We start from the raw sequence: 23,044 nt of genomic DNA, 5'->3' as shown, positions 1-23,044 counted from the left end.
CATGCTCCAGCTGCAGACCTTTGACTTTGATTTTTTGACTGTAAGAAACTGAAAACGAAAAAAAAATATTATTTGGGGGAAAATATTGTGAATACTGTGTAAAAGGTTGACAAACATGCTACTGTGAACAGAATGCCTAAATGTACAACAATAAATAAGATTTTGTCACATTAAATGTTTTTCAAATAATTTTCACACTAAGCAATCTTTTGTAAGAGAAATAAGTTCAAAATTGTGTTAAGTTTCTGCAATAGGTGAATATGGATTATATGTGTGGGTCAGGCATGTCCAACATGTACTGTAATTGTCAATGAAGAAATTTCAGAAAAAATGTTTTTTGGTGCTAAAATAAAATATTTTAGAAAGCAAATTTGCATGAAACTAAAAATATTAGGAAATTAGGAAATTTCATTGTCATATGTGGTTACAGAAATAAATATTACATATTTGAACACATTACGTCACATTTTCAGTAAGGGAAAGTTAGTATGTTTACAACTTTAAATGAAAACAATAAAAAGCATACCATGAGACTGCATTTACCCTTTTGGAGTCTTCACAGGAGATATATCTGTATCCGATGTGTTCAGGTGATCACGCAACTTCTCCTGCCATTGGTTCAAGGCGACCTTGTGTCTCTTCTTACCATGGGATACCCGGGATGTCTTTGCAATCTTGGACTTGGTTCTCTTCCTGCAATCACGGAACCTCTGCTTACAAGTTTCCTCCGTTCTAGGGTTGCCAGCGACCGCAGATATCGCTTTTGCAATAGTTATCCAGATCTTGCTTCTCTCGTGACAGCTGGTCTTCATAACCTCTTTACCAAGGATATTTTCCTTAAAGTGCAAAACCTATAAATAATATATTATACAAAGCAATTATTAATTATGATTTTTTACATATGATACATTATTACGCAACTCTTATCTTGTTTGTTACCTTGTAGATGAGACTAAAGGTCTTTTTTGTTGGGGGGGTTTAAGTACATGTAATAAGATAGTTGTTGTATTTACAAAGCCATGTGGAAAGTTCAAACACTCAAGATTAAATCCATTGACACTTGACTGAACAGATTACAGATGCTAAATAGGCCTAATTTAATCAGAGCGGAAAAGCCATAAAAAACAGTCAGCACAGTTAGTATTTATAAAGATCAGACTAAATCAATATATGTCATCTCCAGATTTTTTTTCACTTTAATTAGTTTAAATAAAAAAAATATTAAACCCCAAAAATGTATGTATATATATATATATATATATATATATATATATATATATATATATATATATATATATATAAAACATTTGCAGATAATTTGATGTTTGACTGTGGTGACATTAAAAAACATGATTTTACAAGAAATTAAAAAAATTCTGGTAAAAAAAATAAAATAATGGGCTACTTTTGGAATGTGTAAGGGCAGTATATGAGTATAAATATAAGTAAAAAACATTGGCGGGGAAATAATAGTATTAGGATTAGTTGGGTGTGGCTCAAAAGCCAGCCCTTGCTACATGTAAGCCCCTATACCTGGGAGGCGAATGCATAATATTGTAACTTCGTTGTAGTGTTGTTTAAAGCATATTGAAATATAATTTGCATATACAGTGTACATTTATAGTAAAGTTTAATGAAAGTAAACATATGTGAGCATTAATACTGAGGTAACTTAAATTGTAGATTTTTCTTGGACATTTTTAATATTGAACCTGACTGTTTATTTGAACATTGACCAAGGTGTGTGGGGGGTGGGGTGGGAGGTGTTAATGGGAATAAAGAGAAATATCACTTTCTTACCTGGGAAACAAAAACTTTATTTTCAGCATCATTCAACCGCGGTCCACGATTTGATGTGCTGGGGCCCTCACCAACATCATCATCCTCGGTCGAATCCTGGTCACTCATGTCATGTTCCTCTTCTGCCTCAGGAATGGCGGATGTTGATGGAGCTGGAACGGGTTCAGGACTAAGGACCACTGCTTCCTCTTCACTGGACTCTAGAAGTTGTCGATCTTTCTCGGTCTACTCCTGTGAAGAATTACACCTCCTACGCTCCCTAGACATACTACAGAATAAAAAATTAGTTTTGCTATAAAAAAACGTTTTTTTTTTCTCTGAAATATGGTCACGAATGAACCACTATACAAACGGATACTCTGCAGCACTGGAACACAATTTCAGGAACCTGGAACGGGGTCAGCAAAGCCAGATCCACCACAACAACCAGCAAGCTCGTCAGAATCGTAAATATGGCAGCATGCATATTCATGCCAAAGATTTTTATAGTAGGGTTTTGGAGGCGCCAAATGTATCAATTTTATGATAATCATATGCATCTGATAGGATGGCAATAATATATTTATTTTTCGGTGACATCAACCATGTATTAGATTTAAATGTGTTTCTTTAATAATTGGGATTCTAAATAAAAATTAAGTTAACTGAGAAAATTTGACTTATATGTAGAGATGCTCAGGCTCGGTTCCCCGAGAACCGTACACACCCGAACTTAGCAGGTTGGCTAGGTACTTTCGCGTACCCTCGGAATTAAAAAAGAAGCAAAACATCATTGTTACATCATCGGATCTCGTGAGTTTTGGATTCTATAAGTACCGCCCTCCATGGCGATCCAGCGCCATTTCACAGAGAGACACAAAAGGGGTAGCACAGTTCTTGGCAGTCCCTAGTGCAGTTGGGCAGCGTCATAGGTAGAAAAGAAAGGGGGGATAGCATTGTTCTTCAAAGTCTCCAGGGACATTCAGGAGAGCTCCATTGCTCCATTGCTAATTATCATTGCTGAAATAGAAATAATAGGGCTGGCAGGCTTGGTCTTCTAAATCTGCAGTTACATTGTACTGTGTTATATAGGTAACATTCCAAGAGGAGAGCTCCGTTGCTCCATTGCTAATTGTCATTGCTGAAATACAAATAATAGGTCTGGCAGGCTTGGTCTTCTAAGTGTGCAGTCACATTGTACTGTGTTATATAGGTAACACACAAAGAGGAGAGCTCCATTGCTCCATTGCTAATTATCATTGATTAAATAGAAATAATAGGGCTGGCAGGCTTGGTCTTCTAAATCTGTAGTCACATTGTACTGTGTTATATAGGTAACACCCAAAGAGGAGAGCTCCATTGCTAATTGTCATTGATGAAATAGAAATAATAGGGCTGGCAGCGTTGTTCTTAATCTGCAGTTACATTGTACTTTGTTATCAAAATGGATTCACAGCAGTACACAGATGACCATGAGCACCAAGCAGCTGCTGGCACCAGTCATGATGCTAGTAATCCCTCTATGTCATCTGCTAAAGCCTATGTTAATGTGCATAGTGTTTTTAAGTAAGGGAAACAAAACGTAAAAAAACACCTTTTACTTTGGTCAAGAAAAAAAGACCTGTAATCCAGGCAAAGTTATCTGCAGAAAAAAATAAAATTGCCAACATGCCATTCTACACACATAGTGGCAAGGAAAGAATGAGGCCTTTTTCTATGAGTGAAAGTTCTGTAACTGTCACTGAGGCATCTTCTTGTAAGGTCAGTCATGACCAAGCAAGACCTTGTCATTCGGACTCCAAAAGTGGTGTCCAAATACATTTACGTGTAAAAGCTGAGCTGGAAGAAAACAGTAAGGCATTAGAGGAAAATGTATGTTCAGATTCAGAAATGACATAAATCCCTGAGGAGAGTCTATACACGAGTGCTATGTGTAATCCTGACATTTCTGATAGTGTACCCATAAAGAAGGCCCCTTTCAGCATTTCTGAAGATTTGTGCATGAACAGCCCAAGTGTAGCCGGTGATACACAAATTGAGGGTCAGCGCTCATCGCCATGTAAACTATTATTTGTAAGGGATGAGTTTTTCAATAAAATAGAGGCTGCCCTCAGTTATTTAAAATCATGCTTTCTTGTTTTTCTTATTGATCAAACAAATTGAAAGGTCCAACAGATCTATATAGAGTGAATATCACTCTGATGGTGGGTGAAATATGCCAAGGTAATAGCATACTGTTCCCGTTTCTGGGAACGTACCATCTTACTAAATTAATTTGTTTACCACCTCCTTCATATGCTAACCTCACTAATATCTACAATTGCACAAACACTTTTAGTTCTACATTTAGACATTTTCCAGTCCTGATTTGAGCCTAAAACACTCGGTTACTTCTTTGTTCTTTCTCTTAGCCACAGTATATCAGCCTTACCAAGCTGATCTGTTTATGATCCATAGATTTACAAACCAAACTTCCTCATTCAAAACTACATTACGCACCAGCAATCCAGTACCAGGAGAGAAATTTACTGATGCTACCAACTCGCCATTAATCACTAAATGTATACCATGAAGTGCAGTGCATTGCAGTTATATATGGACAGGACAAATCTGAAGTGACTTAAAGTTTATAGTTGGAGGATAAATTTAGACTAAGAAACTGCATTGCTACTGAATTATTTATGCTAATGTTTCTAATTTTAAAGCAATAAAAGACACATGGATTATATCTGGCAGTAAGTTGTCTAACTGAAAATTCTGGCAAAAAATATAAATTGAAAAAGTTTCAAATAAATCATTTATAATTGGCATAATTATAATACACAATATTGCATATTTAGCATAATAAGTAAAATTTTTACCACAATGATATTATTCATTAATTGCGCTAGTATGTATGTAACTGTTCCGTGCTTAAGAGGTCTATTAAGTCACAGAATTCATTAAACGCTAAAAATTGGTTTAAAGTTTGGTATGTACCTAATCAGAAGAAGCTCATTAGAAGAAAAAAAACATAATATACCTACACAGTGTACTTCAGATATAAAAACCCAAGCTATAAAAAAAATTGTGCCTTCTATTCTTTCTGTGTACCCCCCTAACCACTAGGAAACAATACTTAGCACCACCGTTGAATCATCCTAACAGAGTGGGAACACCGGATACTTTTACCCTCATCTGTAGCCTGTCCCTTTGTCTATAGCAGTTACAACTTTGGTGCTCGTCTCCTCATCCAGCACAAACATGCTTGAATCTTGCTACAATTGTAGCAAAATTTAGCTACAATGTATCACTGTTAAAGCAAAATATTTTTCTCCAAATATAGATGGAGTGCTAGACTCCCTTTGCCCTGCTTTGCAAAGACCAACCATCTGAAAACACAGACCTAGATTGCTACGTTTCAGCCATACTTTCAAGGCCTTGCTCTCAAAACCAATGCCACTCATCCCATCTTGCTTTTAATGAACAGCCTTCTTCATGCTTATTTCTCATCATCCCCTTGGACATCATGTACATTCCCAGAATCATTTAACATAAACTTTAATAATTTTCATGTGCTCCTCCAGCTTATCTTCAAATAACAGGCTGAAAACACCAACCGTACAACCAGTTGAAATAACATTTGTAGGCTTCCTCCTCTACACTTCCTCACCCTTTAATGTAGCTGCTGAACGAACCTTTGACTCTTCCAGCCTGATACCTGGGAAGCTACCTACCTGCTCAACCCAGCAATAGGGGAAACCATGCTGCACACACTAAGGGCATCCCTCCAAGTCATCCAAGGATGCTGAGACATCATAGAAGCCTCAATTCTTGCAAATATCATCATCATTTATTTATATAGCGCCACTAATTCCGCAGCGCTGTACAGAGAAATCATTCACATCAGTCCCTGTCCCATTGGAGCTTACAGTCTAAATTCCCTAATATAGACACACACACTCACACAGAGACAGACAGACAGAGGGGGGGACAGACAGACAGACAGAGAGGGAGAGACTAGGGTCAATTTAGATAGCAGCCAATTAACCTACCATTATGTTTTTGGAGTGTGGGAGGAAACCGGAGTACCCGGAGGAAACCCACGCAAACACAGGGAGAACATACAAACTCCTCACATATAAGGCCATGGTCGGGAATCAAACTCATGACCCCAGTGCTGTGAGGCAGAAGTGCTAACCACTAGGCCACTGTGCTGCCAGTTATACACTAGTGCTGTAGCTTTCCACCATCGAATTCCTCACTGCAGGTGTTTAATATGGTATGCTCCACCCGATATACAAGGAGGACAAAAGAAACATGCACATAGTGTGATACCGTAGATAAAAATGAAACAAAACACTGTGCATTTATTCAACTCACATTTACAACATCGCTGAATAAACAGGTAATAAAATGTCCATAATGATTCTAAACATAGACATACAGAAATCCGTACCAGATAAGTGGAGATATAAAGCATCCACAATACAATACAGCGACCGTCTGGAAAGGGAGCTGCTAAATCTGGAACATAAGGAATATTCTGTGATGTTCATACAATGTAATTTATCTTCCCCATCAATACTCAACGCGTTTCAACTAATAAATGCATTTCAGCTCATAAACGAGGGAGACTCCTTTATGAGTTGAAACGCGTTGGTGCATTGATATAAGGTGAGAGTGAATAGACAGATCTACGGTACCATGAATAATGTTGAGACATTTATATGACGAAATCATCCACAGGATTCATTTATGCTCCTTCCTTTTTTTTGGAATTGAGACAGAGAAAGACATTTTTCATTGACATTGAGACTGATAATGTTTCATATACTGATTCCTTTGCTATCATTTGAGTAAGCGCCTATTTTTTTTTTTCTCTATTTTTTTGGTTATATATTTGCTTGTAGGAGGTGTCACTAAAGCGAGAGGGAAGGGCCGCATCACTCTCTTTTTTGCGCCTGTATGATTCTAAAATCTATACCATTTTATCATAGAAGCTACATCTTAAATACCCTCGTCAGGGTGGGGGGCAAAGACTTCTAGATCAATTTGTGGTGGGTCAATCCCATGAGCAGAGACACTGAATTATGTACATGTACTTTATGCTATTTATGTGCCTCTCAGTCCTGGGGGTAAATGTATCAATCTCCGGTTTTGTCAACTAGCGGGAGTTCGGCGAGATGACAGCTTAAATTTAAAGCTGCACTGCCTTGTAAAGGGAAACTTCCCTTTACATGGCAGCGCCGCTTTAAATTTAAGCTGTCATCTCGCCGAACTCCCACGAGTTGACAAAACCGGAGATTGATACATTTACCCCCTGGTCTCCAAATAATGAGCCAAAACACCAATGTTCCATCCAACCAGTTGACAATAACTTATTTATTTCTTCTTGCCAACTTCCTCTTCCTTTAATGAAGTTGCCGATCCTTGAACTTCTCTGACCTGAACCTATGGAGCTACCCGCTCAACCCAGCAACAAAGGCACTGGAAACCAGGCTCCTCACATAGTGGGATCAACTGGGGTAAAGGTACCTATGGGCTATGATGTGGGAGTGTCTAGGGGTGGCAGGGAGGGATGGTGCAAATTGTGCAGAGAATCATTGTCTATGGTGAGGGGGGTACCATTGGCAGCAGAGATGATATAGTAGTGGTGATGCCACTAGAAGTATGCTAGGCACATGAGAGGGGGTTATTCCAGGGGCAACATAACAGTATGAACAACTTGTGAATTATGCAAGCTGACAGAGAGTGGCATGTTGGAATAACGAAATCGCAATATACCTCGACAAGTAAAAACATTAGTGACAAGTCTGCATGGGACAGCAGGAAGGGGGAAGTGAGGGATTCAGTAAATAAATTGAAGGTAGGGGGCTATAATGTCAGAGGAACCTGGCATAAGCAATTAAGAAATGGAGAGAGGGAGAGCAAACATACAGAGATGAATAGGGCGACAGGAATGAGCAGGGAGGCAGCAGGATGGGCAGTAGGAGCCACTAATGTACGGACGTGCCGCAGCTCCGATTGAGGTAGAAAGCACGAGAAAGGCAGCAACGGACACTGTCACCTCAATGAGACGTTGGAAGGAGACACTAATGCACTAATGAGGAAAAAAGGCAGAAGGAGGAGAGGAAAGAAAAAGAAAACAAACGACAGAACTGAGAAAAAATGATATAAAAAGAATAGAGGCAATAAGGTGTATAATAAATCTCTGTAAAAACACAGAAAAATAAAAACACTTATCATAATGCAGTATCACACACATATTAGGTGCTTACATGCCTTCAAGCCAATGTGTCAAAGCACATCTATAACCTATATACATTTGTAAAATGGGCAATTATTTAGTTATCACTTAACAAGATTTTTTTCTTTTTTGTATTTTATCAACTTTGCTAAATATTTCAAATTAAAAATTGTAATAAATAAAGAAATAAATGTTACTGATGCTCCTTAAGGTGGATAGCATTACAAAGGAGATGTCTGATTTTACATGGATGGTTAAATATGTAAGTGATTATTTTGCAGAGTGGAGGCATTGGAATTGAATGCATGTGCAGTGTCTATGGCAACATATAGTGTAAGGTTAAGAAAAACACAAGAACAAGAAAGCCAAATTGGTTCTAAAAAAAAAAGGATGGAAGCCTTGTATAAGCAAAGCAGATTGTTTTTAGGAAAACATAAGCAGAATGAAAAAAAAAATAAGATAAATGTTATGGTAATTTGCAGGTCAGGCAATAGGAATTAGTAACCGTACATCACAAATGTAACTATCTAAACACTCCTTACATTAAGTAATAGTGCAGCACTTTTTGTTGTATCTCTTGTTGGTGCACTTCCTTAACTGTAGCTATGTGCCTGGTTCAGGCTGAATTCCAAGCTGGGTTGATCTCCAGCCACTAAGTGGAAATCTATCAATGGGTGCTTTTGTTCAGTAAGTAAAATCACCCAAAATGGCAATAATAAATTGATAATTAAACCAACCTATAATGGGCAGCATGGTGGCTTAGTGGTTAGCACTTCTGCCTCTCAGCACTGGGTTCATCACTATGATTCCCGACCATGTCCTTATCTGTGTGGAGTTTGTATGCTCTCCCCGTGTTTGCGTGGATTTCTTCCGGGTGCTCCAGTTTCCTCCCACACTCCAAAAACATACAAATAATTTAATTGACTGCTATCAAATTGACCCTAGTCTCCCTGTGTGTGTATAAATAGCTGCTGCTGATGAAACATTGATTTATTTTCAAATGAGGTCAAATTGGCGTTTATTCCCATACATTTTAATAGACAGTGTACTTCAATGGTAACAGAAAGCCCATTAAAATGCATAGTCATTATAAACGAATGGGTAAAACTCTAACAAGGACAAGCAATGCTGACATGCTGACTACGTGTGATTTGCTTAGCAGGTACTGACCTCCAGCACCATTTAAAGCAATCATGAAATACAACAATTTCTGACAATTGTTTTTAGTTTAGTGATTGCTTCATTGTATTTCGACAAGTCCCATGGAAGTCATTGGCCTCCAGCACCACCATTTTGAAGCAGCCATTGACTGCCAGGGCTTGCTGAGACTTGTAGTTACCTAAAACCCTTTAATTTTTTAGTTTTACAAATGTACTTTTATTTACTTTACAGAACACTTTTCCATTCATTCAATGCATTTCTATGGGATTTCTGCACCCATTCAAATGCATTGTCCCTTGACTTTAATGGGAAATCTGACCCATTTCACTGGTTTCACAATCTTGACTGTTTGAATCTAGTGATATTTTTGTGATTGCAGTGTAGATTTTCATGGCAATTTTGCGTTCTTTAATCAACGCTCCCTGTTCTACATTAAACAATGCAGAAGTTGATGATTTCTGTGATTGTCAGATGTATGACGACTTGTTTTTTAAAAGTGCATATTTAGATGGTGATTTGTCTCTATTAGATTAGACGAGTTGCAAATTGCCATGTAAATACTAAAAGTAGGTTTGGTCATATCGATCTTTGATAGATCTCCAAATGATTTAGCTACAATAGGTACCAAATATCTATAATGCAATTTAATACCTTGTTCACTCTGCTGATCCATTCAAATAATGAAGGATGTCCTCAATAAAAAGAAAAGTATGTCAACTCAAATCTCTAACAACATGTACACAAAGGGACTTGCTCGTACATGCTCTCCAACTGCAGATTTAATGTTGTTGGAGGCTTCTAGATACTACAGATGATTGCACCATCTCTCTGTTCTTCTCAATGTGCCCAGCACTGGCTTGCCTGAAGTGCTTATGGAGCCAGTCCCCCTTAAGATTTCCTGCTCGCTCTGCAGAGTTATTGTCTCCAAACCAAAAAGTAAATGCACTTGCCTTTTGATTTTTATAATATATATATACATATTTATATTTATATATATATATATATATATATATATATATATATATATATAATGACAAATGGAGACACAGGCTTCTAAAAGAGAATTTGAGTAGCTAGCTGGCAATCTGCAGAGCATGGCTATAAACAGAGTGACACATTTGTGCAGTAGTGCACCTAGGTTAAAGATATACAGGTGGAGGACATATGTGTGACAAAATAAATGTAAAGATTCTGATTTAACTTGTATGTTTTGAAATAGTTTGAAAGTGTCTTTCTCTACAGCTAACAGCAAGCTGACAGGGTGTGTCTGCACTGAGGCTAATTAAGCTGAGCACCTGATGAGTACTCCTTTTAAAGGCAAGGTGGGAGTGTCACTTGTCTATCAAGCTAGGGCTGTGGGAGGAGGGTAAAATATTTCAACATGTCTGTTTTCATTGTTCAATGTAATGGAGGCTGAATAAGTCAGCAGGTGTCTAGGGAGCTGGTCTCTGCTAGTTTACCATTACTGTCACCAGAAAGTGTGTGCAACTTTATATTATAAATTACTTTGCCACCCTGACAATAAAAGCAAAGTAAAAATCTAGAAGGTATTCATGTGTGCATCACCAGAAGTGTGCCTGTGTCACAATATATATAAGACAAATATATAATACTCATTTATAGGCATTTATGGTGGGCATTGTATTTATGTATGTTTATATGTATATGAATTAAAATTATATTTTGTTTTAATGAAACATTGTGTTGGTATTTATAATTGATTAAATTAAAGAGGTGATTGAGATATTATGAGCTCCTAGTAAAAAATATAGTATTCATATCCCTCCCAACAGGGAGATTTCAGGGAAATGTAATCCCTCTCGCAGCCAATTCTACCATATTGCCTCAAGACCTTTGGGACTACCCAGTGAGTATATATAGTGGGCAGTGGGTGTTACATACATAAAATTAAAAAAATCTAATTTCTAATACCATGACATATATAGAGTTAAATTGTACTTAAAACTGTTTACTTGATATTAGTCCTTGTTCTACACATTTTAGATAGTAACAAGTAATTTGTACAAAATGTTAAGAACTACCATAAATTATTGCATTCCTGGTCACTCTGAAACTTGGCAAGAAAAAAAGAGTCTGTTTAAAGTCCTGAATTCAAACTGAGTTTAATGAGAATTCATATCTGTGACTTGCTGTGAGTTCTAAAATATTCCCCAAGGTTTTATTGTGCATGCTCAAAAAGTGTTAGTTAAGTAAATGTAGTTTTGTACCAGCAATATTTTAGACCTTAATACCTATAGAGAAAATTACCAGCTTTGTGGCTTTTATCGCTTCAAATTTGATCATTGTATAGGGTTGTCCTTGAATTAAAAAGAGTTATCATCTATTAAACATGATTGGGTCTTTATTTTTAACTGATGGTTAAAAGTTATTTCTAGAATTAAAATATTATGTAATGCAAAAGGAGAGGGTTCTGCTTGTGAGAAATTAGAGGAATTAAAGTTTGACAAGCTGGACAGTTAATAGATCGATTTGTCTGCTCTGAGGGAGTGCCCTGTTCACTGAGTCAGCACAGTGGCACAGTGGGTAACACCACTGAATTGGGTTTGAATCAAACCAGGGAGTTGGATGGAGATTATATGTGTTTGCATGGGTTTGACGGTTAAGTGACTTTTGACTAAATTGGCACTAGCATACGAGTGACTGTGGTAGGGAACTTAGAAAGTCAGCTTCATCTAATTGTTCAGCACAGCATAGTACAGTACTTTGGTGTTATATAAAATAAAGGATAATAACAATCGTAAAAGATTGTGAGGTCAAAAAGATGCTCCATTGAATTTGAATATATGCGTTTGCTCCAAAATGTGTGTGGCTATATGATCCATACATTCAGAGTCATATTTAACCATTTAAAGTCTTTTTATGTGATATGTTTAAGGAAATATACGGTACTATTTTTAAGAATTAAAGATTTAAATGAAAACTATATTTTGAATGTTCTTTTATTCAGTATAGTCCTTGTGCTGGCAAAGATCACTAGGTAAAAAAGGCAATTTAGGTTATTTTCTATAGTAGAAGTGGTTTGTTAATATTGAGGTAAACATCACAAGACCACTGCAAATGTAAACCCTACGGGATCTAAATTTATGATTTCCCTATTCCGCAAATAAACTAGCAAACACCCAAGAAAGTCAGTAAACCCTTATATGTTTTGGAATTATTTGTAAAATAATTACCCTCAATGCAATAATATTTATTTTATTTTACCAGACTTAATATATTTACATTCTGTTTTATGTCATTGAACGTAATTTGCTTTTATAATGATCCCTTCAATGTACAGCAATGCTTATTATGTTGCTATATAATACATAAGGGTTAATAATATAATAATAATAATAATAATAATAATAGTTTGCAAATTCTACACTAACATCTATACTTCAAACAACATCACAATATGAACTAATACCTCATACTTTCATTTTACTAGCTACATACAGATTTGCATTAGTAAGGATAAGTGCTAACAACAACTATATTTTTTTATAACTATATTTGTTATTTATAATTTAGTGTGTTCATATGATTTAGCATTAAATCTCACTGTATGTTCTATATATATATTATTGTATCTTCGGATATGATTAAAATATATTAAGTTATCATTGTTCATATTCCTATCACATTATGCATGGAACAATTTTTAACACCTACATAGCATAATGAAAAAAATGTAATTACATATAGACTTGCAAAATGTTAAAACTCTGGCACATACTCATATTCAATCCTGATTATGCAACACCAATATATACTAGGAATAAAACATGTTAAATTGTACTTGAGAGACTTTACAGTTATGTAACTTTATATTCTCTCTGGGACTTATTTTAAGAATAAAGGTGCTGTTTATATAATGTGGATGTTCGAGTGCAGGCAGGAGAATTCATGGCTGTTATTTTTCTTGCTCCTTTCCTGACCTTGAAATTATTCAGGTACTTGTAGAAGAAGCTCAATTTAGTCAGTAGTAGCTGCTAGTGTATTTTAAATATACACATTTGTTCAAATTTAAAACAAGATGCATGTATATATTTAACAAATCCAGGCAAGTAATATAGTTGTATATAATTAAACATATAACTATATATATATATATATATATATATATATATATATATGCTCTTTATATATAAATATAAATATATGCTGGGGGCAAGATAAAACATTTAATTCGGAAAAACAGAGGGCCTGATTCATTGAACACGCAAGACGAATGTAACAAAAAGAAAAAACACAGTGTGAGGATGAAGGGGCACAGTGTAAGGATGATGGGGCACAGTTTGAGAACATTAAGGGGCACAGTGTGAGGATGATGGGACACAGTGTAAGTATGAAGGGGCACAGAGTGTAAGGATGAAGAGGCGCAGAATGTGAGGATGAAAAGGCACACACTGTGAGGATGAAGGGGCACAGAGTGCGAGGATAAAGGAGGGCACAGAGTGTGAGGAGAAGGGGCACAGAGTGTGAGGAGAAGGGGCACAGAGTGTGAGGAGAAGGGGCACAGAGTGTGAGGATGAAGGGGCACAGAGTGTGAGGATAAAGGAGGGTACAGAGTGTGAGGTTAAAGGAGGGTACAGAGTGTGAGGTTGAAGGAGGGCACAGAGTGTGAGGAGAAGGGGCACAGAATGTGAGGATGAAGGGAGACAGAGAGTGAGGATGACAGGGCACAGAGTGTGAGGTTGAAGGGGCACAGAGTGTGAGGATGAAGGGGCACAGAGTGTGAGGATAAAGGGGCACAGAGTGTGAGGATGAAGGAGGGCACAGAGTGTGAGGAGAAGGGGCACATAGTGTGAGGATGAAGGCGCACAGAGTGTGAGGAGAAGGGGCACAGAGTGTGTGGATGAAGGGGGACAAAGTATGAGGAGAAGGGGCACAGAGTGTGAGGATGAAGGGGCACAGAGTGTGAGGAGAAGGGGCACAGAGTGTGTGGATGAAGGGGGACAGAGTGTGAGGATGAAGGAGGGCACAGAGTGTGAGGAGAAGGGGCACAGAGTGTGTGGATGAAGGGGGACAGAGTATGAGGAGGAAGGAGGGCACAGAGTGTGAGGATGAAGGAGGGCACAGAGTGTGAGGAGAAGGGGCACAGAGTGTGTGGATGAAGGGGGACAGAGTGTGAGGATGAAGGAGGGCACAGAGTGTGAGGAGAAGGGGCACAGAGTGTGTGGATGAAGGGGGACAGAGTATGAGGATGAAGGAGGGCACAGAGTGTGAGGATGAAGGAGGGCACAGAGTGTGAGGATGTAGGGGCACAGAGTGTGAGGATGAAGGAGGGCACAGAGTGTGAGGAGAAGCGGCACAGAGTGTGAGGATGAAGGTGCACAGAGTGTGAGGATGAAGGAGGGCACAGAGTGTGAGGAGAAGGGGCACAGAGTGTGTGGATGAAGGGGGACAGAGTATGAGGAGGAAGGAGGGCACAGAGTGTGAGGATGAAGGAGGGCACAGAGTGTGAGATGTAGGGGCACAGAGTGTGAGGATAAAGGAGGGCACAGAGTGTGAGGAGAAGGTGCACAGAGTGTGTGGATGAAGGGGCACAGAGTGTGAGGATGAAGAGGCACAGAGTGTGTGGATGAAGGGGCACACTGTGTGAGGATGAAGGGGTGCACAGTGTGATAGTGAAGGGGCACAGTGTGATAATTTTTGTACATGTTGTTGTTTTATTTTGTTAGATCTTATTCATCTTAATATTAGCTGTATATTATTCTTTGACAGAAATATAATTGAAAAAAATATATAAAAATATTCTTTTTCCTTGGATTTTGTGTATTATTTTTGCAAACAACTGAGTAAGTATTTCTGTCATGACCTAAATACTTATTACTTTATTTTGACCCAACTACTTATAAAACAGGATTGCTCTGTAATTATTTTGGAGGGGTGCCTTGAAAAAGTTATGGAGGCTCTAAGGGGAAAAAGTTTGGGAACCACTGGTCTACAGCAACATGCAGTGAAATAAAAGGTTTCAGTGGACCAAATTTGGAATTTCCTGGGGAAATTGGTACACCTTGGCATACTTCAAACTGTCTCGATTTAGGACAGTCTGGATTTGAGGACTGTCCCACCATCCCTCCTGCTGACATCTTTTCCTGTGGCAGGTATATTCCATTCTCTGCTGCTCTGTAAATAGATGCCACATGTACCTGCCTCTGGTGTGTGTGGCATTAAAAGGGAGTTTTGAAGTGGATGGATATCTCCCCGGGGCCATGACCATGTCCCGTGACTCATGGACACACCACTTTCTTGTGGCAGAGAGCAGATTGTCCCTATTTTCCAACTTCAAAACAATGTTATAGTTGTGACTAAAACAATGTTTTCGAGCCTGAAACTCAGAATTTTTTTTTTCTCAATACTGTGTTGTACATTGTCTCTGCATGTAAAATTTAGACCAGTAGTATGTCTTTTCATTGATTGGATGTTCGTTTTTAATTATGTTTATTTTTCTATTTTTTACATTGCCCAAAAAGAAAAAAAACACCTAAAAACAGCAACACAACAAAGTCTGTCATTAGAGCTCACTAAGTGCTATTTAACACCATTATATTATACTATAGGACAAATGCAAAATTAAATTCTATATAATCTGTAAGTAGTTTAGAGAGACATATCTGCAAGCTTAATGGGCAATAGATAGGAAAAGATGATCGTTGTGCATAACAGCATTGGTCTCTCATCTTACTGGTTTCTTCCCTTCCAACAGGTCCATCTCTGAGCAATATCCAATTACAAACAGCAAACTATGTTTTATTTTAAAGAAAAAGCCAAGTATAAAGGTTTTTTAGAAATGTTATTTTCAACTAAATATCTGCCGTCAGGTGTCCTCATACTAAGCTGCATATTTCAATTGGTATCCACTATTCTTTTGCACTTATTGCATTGTACTTTAGTACTAGTGATAAGCCTGTGATAAACAGTGAGCATCAAGTTTGCAAAGCTTGATGAGGAGCAGTAAGGGACAGTTATGGTAAAAATTTCCTCTCTTGTCCCTTATCTCTCCACTGATTCTGACACCAACACCTCCTCCTCAGTGAAGCAGATACTAACTTAAATTAGGAGATTAAAACGGTTCTAACGGTTGATCCAAAATCTAAAATTACATAGAGGTGATTACAAAGAGAAAATAATAGAGTTGCTGAGTAATTTAGAAGTGGGGAGAAGTTGTCCTTGCAAGCTGGCTTTTCAGAGATAAAAGAAAAAAAACTGACAGTGCCCATGAAGGCATGAATGTACTTACCACAAATGCCACCCTCATCATGCCGTGCTAGATAAGGGAACAGTGTCATTTAATTTAGTGGTGCCTGAGACACTCTGTGAGTTAATGTACACTGCACAGTTGTTTAGGGCTTATGGCGGGATCAAGAACACTACACTTTGCTAGTGTCTGACTATGTCAATGATAACCCTATTGCTTATGCAGGCTAATTATACCATCTTTGTCAAATAAACATACCCAACAAGGACATATCAGTCATGGATAATGAAGTGCTAAGAAACAGTAAAAAAAGATCTGTAAGCTTATTTACAAAAAATAGACATGTAGGTCCAATATCACATATCCCGTACACTGAGCTACAGCAGATTTGTTCACTTCACTGCACAAAAATGATTTTAAATATGGTAAATCTTCTATATATTTATATATAACAAACGTCTTCATATACATATACATGAGGTGGTCCAGCTGGATCCTGGGCAGGATTTAAGGGGGTTAGTGACCCTGTCAGAGCTCCTGTTGGTGTACGCTGGGCAGAATTTTGGTCCTGGGAGCCTGTTCTGTGCTATCCACTGAATGGATTTGGATAAAAAACTTTGGTAACATTGGATCCCAGAAGACATACTTGGGGGTTGAGGTCCCAGTCGGACCTCCCGTTGGTGTACGCCGGGCATAGCTTTGACTCTGGGAGCCTGTTCTGGGCCTTCCCCTGGATGGATTTGGTTTGTTGTCTGTCCGATTAAGCATTTGGACACCCCTGCACCGATTGGGGTGAAACCAACATGAAGTGGTCCAGTTGGATGCTGGCCAGGTTTTAGGGGGGGGGGTTAAGGTCCTAATTGTACCTCCCATTGATGTACGATGGCCAGAATTTTGACCAGGGAGCCTGTTCTGCGTCTTCCAGTGGATGGAATTGGATGACATCTTATATATAAAATTCATTGGTCTGTTTGTTTGAAACCAACACGAGGTGTTCCAGTTGGATCCTGGCCAGGTTTTAGGGGGGTTGAGGTCCCGGTCGGACCTCCCATTTGTGTACAGTGGCCAGAAATTTGACCCAGGGAGCCTGTTCTTGACTTTCTACTAGATAGATTTGAACGACATTTAATATAAAAACAAAAACGACACTGGGCAGCCACTTCATGGGTGTGTTGGAAGAGAGGCTAAGCTGCTAATTATTTTTAAAATGTTAACAGTTACATCCAACTCATTGATAACTTAATAGCTTTAAGATTTAAACTCTGGAAACACAAAGGAGTTCAGCTAATGATAATATAATTATACATAGTTTACGATTAATTATTAGATATTTTATTTTAATTAGATTTTGATTGCTCTTTATTTTCTATATTTTATTCACCTCATAGAAATTAAAGATTAAGTTAACTCAAATTACAATGAACCAATGCCCCCGAATCTCATGAACATATTAACAGTGGACGGTCAGGGCCATCTTAACAACATTATGGGCCCCCGGGCAAAGCAGTTCACTGGGGGCCCTAGATATATATATATATAGATATAGATATATAGATGTATACAGATATAGATATAGATATATAGAGATAGAGATAGATGTACTTGCTCAGTGACCCTTGAGGGTTTATTTTGCAGGTTTTTTTCTTTTGCATGATTATTTATTCTCATTAAGAGCCGTGCCTATGGGGCCCCCGGGCAGCTGCCCATCGTGCCCAATGGAAAAGATGGCCCTGTGGTCGATGTGGGCTGGTATACGGTGGTATGCCATACTGCCACTTTTTATAGTTCTTTGATTGTTAAACTATCAAATAACATTCATCTAAATGTCCCAGGACTCCACTTCTAAATATCTACTAAATTCCCACCACTGGCTATCAATCAAAAAATTAATAACTAAAGAAAAACATGGATATTGCATTGAACACCAATTACTTACCACCCACTGATTCAGACTGCATTGTGCAGATAGCTTGATGGATGATTCTTTCTGAAAGCCCCAGATGGATTTAATAATAACACTAGCTCATACCGAGGATCTTCCAAATTGTTGGATCCTTCATAATGCATGAAAACCTTATCATGTGTCTGTGCTTCTAATTCCACAAAATAACTAGCCTGGAATGTGGAGCTACTGCTACCCGACCAGTGATGACTGTTCAGCCAGAACTGAGAGCTTTGCTTTGCTATAATCAGGATAATTTCAGTTCAAGGTTTGGGTTATTGAAAGGTCAAATAAGTCTGCGGTGGAGGCAATATGCACCTATTAACATAGTTATGATTGGAACCCTCTCTAGATTAGGCTTTCTGTTTAAAATATGCAGAAAAACAGACATTTATTGCAGTGCACAAGCAATTGTACTAATATGCTCCAACAAGTAAGCAAGTTCATCAAGTATCCTTGAAAAACATATATCTCAATAGTAGCTCAGCAACTTAAGATAAGTCCACTTGCATATGATTTACTTTTAACTACACAGGTATGGGATATCTTATCCGTAAATTCTTACACCAAGATATGGGGACTGACAGTTTCCTCACATTGTCACTGTGAAGAGCCCTGCCAATCAATTTAATCAAAAAGTAAATAATAGGGGCAGTTTGGTAAAAAGCAGGCATAATTTTTTTTTATGTATTTTGCATATGTAGTGCATGGTGCTTTAAATACAGTTACACATCCTAATCTTTAAGAACCATATCTCCCAAGTATTCTGCATAATAGATTCTATACCTCTATATTATTATTTTTTTTTATAAATATAATAGACACTTCCCTTTATGTTTTCTTAATTATGGTATATTTTAAATTTTTTCTGGTGATGACTTTATCTTTGTAACTGTGTGACTTTTAGCCCAGGAAAGTATTTAGTTTATATTTGACAATATTTTAGTTTATTCTAACAGTGGCTAGATACTCTCTTTTAACAATATTCAATATTCAATGCTCAAACATTTTTGGACATATCAGGGTTTCACTCTTGGTTTGGTGCATATATTAAGTTATTGTGTCTTCTATAAATTAATTAACCTTATTCATTTAATTATATTGAGAATATGTTAGTTGTATGTTCCTCCCTGGACTTATTTTAATACTGACTTTAAACTAATTGATAGTTTCAGGATGTGGAACTATCCTTCTTTCCTATATTGTAGTTGTAGAAAATAACACAAGAGTGGAAGTAAGTTATTTAATCCTATGCACCGTGGCATCTCTTCTTTAAATGTTCTATTAAGAAATTACTTGCCTAATCCACAATTAATTCATACACTGGTTTTTGGTATTGATTAAATAATAATAATAATAATAATCAATAATAGTGATAAATGCAAAAATCATAACTATTGGATCAAAATAAAGCAAATACTGTATGGAAATATGTAAAGGCAAATTATATCAGTATAAGAAATATTATACTAAAATATATGTGAGAATTGGGCTGCAAATTAAAACAATAATGTGGCCAATTATGAAAATAACTATTTATCTGCAGTGTTTCTAAATTTAATTTAATTAAATTTTGTAGAAAGTTAGGTAAATCATTGTTCCTGCATAGTATTCTAATAGTAGGCTCCAGCTGCTTATTTTCCAAATAAATTACAATAGAAATAATATTTATTGAAGTTGTAGAATCCTACCTAGTGAAAATTTTGGTAACTCTTTTACATTTACAATCAAGTGTATCAAGAACATTCAAGGATATTGTCGCACGACTCTTGGTCTGTCACAAAGCTGGAAAGCAAAGGCAGCGCCTGGAATACATTGGAAGACTTTATTTGCAGGATAAACAGGTACAGAACTGCAAACGGTCATATGTACAAGAGTAGTATATATAAAGTTCAATGGCTGGAAGCCAGACTGGACATTAAACAGAAGTGAATGATAAAGCTGTACAAGTAATACTGGTAACCGGGCTTGAACAGGACCTGACTCACAGGAACTGAGGAATGTCCACTGATAGCAAGGGTCACGGAAACAAAGAGCTGTGAATTATACACTGTTGGCAAAGTCACAATAGCTGAAGATAGCACACAGGTGGCAAAGTAGATAACAATTACTCATTGTGAAGAAGATGCCCAGGTAACAATGCTGAAGTGTCTGCGTATTCTGGCAATTGTTGTAAATAAACTAAGTAAATAACAGGGATAAAGTAATTGGATATTCTGGCCATGCTTGTAAATAGGATATGCAGGTAGCAAGGCTGAAGCAGCTGGATATTCTGGCAATGGTTATTATTGTTATCGTAGATTTGTAAGGTGTCACTGTGCTCCACAGCGCCAATGGTTTTAAATAATCTGTGCATGTAACAAAGCTGAAGCACTTGGATATTCCGGCAATGCGTGTAAATAAAAATGCACATGCGTGTAAATGTGCATATAGCAATCAATGACTTCACCTACTATGATAGAAAAATAGCCCCTATTTAAAGCACAATAATCATGAATGAATAAGGATATGTATATAATTTGCAAATACAAACCATGTTATCCTCCATATCGTTTTTGCACTGTGACACTGTTGTTTTTTCTGTCTGCTGCTGAGTTTCAATAAACCATCTTTTATTGCAACGCAACCTCATATAGTCCTAATATTATCAGTGGCAAAAAATTTCCAGAGCTGTGTTGTGAGTTATCATCGAGAATCGGCCTGCAGCTCCAGGTCCTGCTCAGGTCCTGTCAAGTAAAATCCTTAAACTACAACAAGCAGTACAGAATCTAGGCTTCTTGTCAAGCTGCTCGGGGTAAATGAACAAGAACCACAGCATCAATACAATCTGCATAGTTGAAGCCCAAGATGCATCTCTCTGATCATTTTACTGGGGATAGAAGATCATTCAGTAATTTTATGAACAGCTGCAAAATCTATTTTCAGTTGCATCCACAGTCTTCTGACAGTCAGTCACAATCTGTGGATATTATAATATCTCTTCTCTTCTCTTCTTCTCTTCTGGGCTTTTCAAATTGTTATTATAAATTTAGTTCACAATTTTCTTCTTTATTAGCCCCTTTTTATGGTTTTAACCAAGCAAGTTGCAAATTCATCCCTTTGGTCATCAAAAGCACATCAAGCTTTTGTGTTGTTAAAGAAAGCTGATGGTTCAGCTCCACTTTTGCGCCATGCATTGTAGGAGTAGATGCTTCTAACGTTGGTACCAAGGAGTCCTCTCCCAGGCTGATTCTGTTACCCAGAGACCACATCCTTGTGCTTACTTCTCAAATAAATTTTATGTACATAGCTATGATGTCAGTAACAGAAAATTACTGGCTTTAAAATGGGTATTTAATAAAGGGTTTTTTGAATACATTACCTGTTCCTAAATACCCTTGGAAACACATATCCATGGATTTTATTGAGAAATTGGCAGCCTCCAATGGTTTATTAATTGGGTGGTGGTAGACAGATTCAGCAAGATGGCTCATTTAAAACAACTTTGCTGACTTCCTACTGTTGGCCTCTTTGTTCTGCCATCATACATTAAAGTTAGATTGTATTCCTCAAAATATTGTTTCATATAGGGGATAACAAATTACATCTTGCTTCTGGGGAGTATTTTGTAAATTACTTGGCATAAATCTCAGCTTCTTATCAGCATACCACCCACAAACTAACAGTCAGACAGAAAAGAGTAAGAGTAAATTTAGCTTTGGAGAAGTAATGTGTACAGCCAGACACCAATGGCCCATCGCTCCTATTTAAATCTATCCCTTTAAGTTTTATATTGGAGATTATGTACAGTGGTCCAGTAAAAGTATTCATATTCACCAAAGGTCTATTAAGCTAGGATCCAAGTTCATTGATCTGAAAAAGATTTTCAAGAGAATTAATCCTATTACAGTTCAATAAGCTTTTGTCCAGAACCTTTGGAATTCAAATTATTCCACTGTTCTAATTTGAAACTTAAATTTAGGTCCAGAATCTTCAAGAGATAATTTTACAAAGTTCCAACTGCTGTTTTGGTACATGGCTCTCCCAAATATACAGTAGAAAAAATAATTGACTCCTGGAAGGTTCGAAAACAATTCCAGTACCTTGTCAATTGGGAGGGCTATGGAGCTGAAGAAAGGTCATGGGTTCCTGCTTGAGATCTCTATTTGGACAAATTAAAAGCTAGCTACCACCAGCTTTTCCCAGGTTAGTGATCCCTGTCTTTTTCCTAGCTTGCTACATTCATATACATATTTCCACAGTATTCTGGTTCATCTTGATCGCTTTCTTAACATCAGGGGTATTCAGTGAATCAGTTAATGTTGGAGGTGTGCCCTCTCCCTAATCCTATTGAAAGCTTCACTGAAGTAGGGCTTCACCTGTCCAGGTTCATATTGCCACTGATAAAATTTACACGCTAGCCTCCTAGTCCTGTACCTTCAGCTAGAGTTGGTCCCTGGCTCTAAATTTTGGTGACTCCTGGCTCCTGACTCCTGGGCTTTGTATTATGGTGACCTCTGGCTCTGCATCTCCATTGCTACTGGTTCCCTAATCTGTCTTCTAATTACTGTGATTTCTGGCACAGTCTAATCGGCAGGTAGCTCTAAGTTACATACTAGAGTACTCACTCAGCATTTCCTCCATCCACATTGAGGGGCTCCAGGCCTGTCCCAGTAATGCCGCTGTTCTTTCTGAGTGATCAACTGTTTGCGCTTTTTGGACTGTGTTACGATCAGCCTGTCTGCAT

Source organism: Mixophyes fleayi, chromosome 1 (genome assembly GCF_038048845.1).
Source record: "Mixophyes fleayi isolate aMixFle1 chromosome 1, aMixFle1.hap1, whole genome shotgun sequence".
Classification (NCBI taxonomy): Eukaryota; Metazoa; Chordata; class Amphibia; order Anura; family Limnodynastidae; genus Mixophyes; species Mixophyes fleayi.
This window is presented reverse-complemented; position numbering follows the sequence as displayed.